Here is a 639-nt window from a genome sequence, read left to right on the forward strand (position 1 = left end):
GCTGTTGTAGTTGTAGCTGTTGTTGTAGTAGTTGTGGCTGTATTTGTTGCTGCTGCCCTCGTGTTGTTTACAACGCGTCCATGGCAACGCGCGTGACGTCACCAAGGGTATACACTCATGACGTCACCAAGGGTTTTCACTCATGACGTCACCTCAGCAAAATGCCCATCACTCGCGCCAAAAAAGTTCCCCGTGTAGCCTTTCATAGTTTGTTGGGGCAAGTGCAAATAGAGACCCACATAGAGACCAACATACTCACACAGAGACACATAGACATACATAGAGACCCACATAGAGACCAACAGACTCACACAGAGACCATTAGACATACATAGAGACCCACATAGAGACCAACAGACTCACACAGATACCCTTAGACATACATAGAGACCCACATAGAGACCAACAGACTCACACAGAGACCATTAGACATACATAGAGACCCTCATAGAGACCAACAGACTCACACAGAGACCATTAGACATACATAGAGACCCACATAGAGACCAACAGCCTCACACAGAAACCCTTAGACATACATAGAGTCCCACATCGACAGCAACAGACTCACACAGAGACCTTTAGACATACATAGAGACCCATATAGAGACCAACAGACTCACACAGAGACCCTTAGAC

The sequence above is a fragment of the Lampetra planeri genome, chromosome 52 (genome assembly GCF_965212315.1).
Source record: "Lampetra planeri chromosome 52, kcLamPlan1.2.h2, whole genome shotgun sequence".
NCBI classification, from domain to species: domain Eukaryota; kingdom Metazoa; phylum Chordata; class Hyperoartia; order Petromyzontiformes; family Petromyzontidae; genus Lampetra; species Lampetra planeri.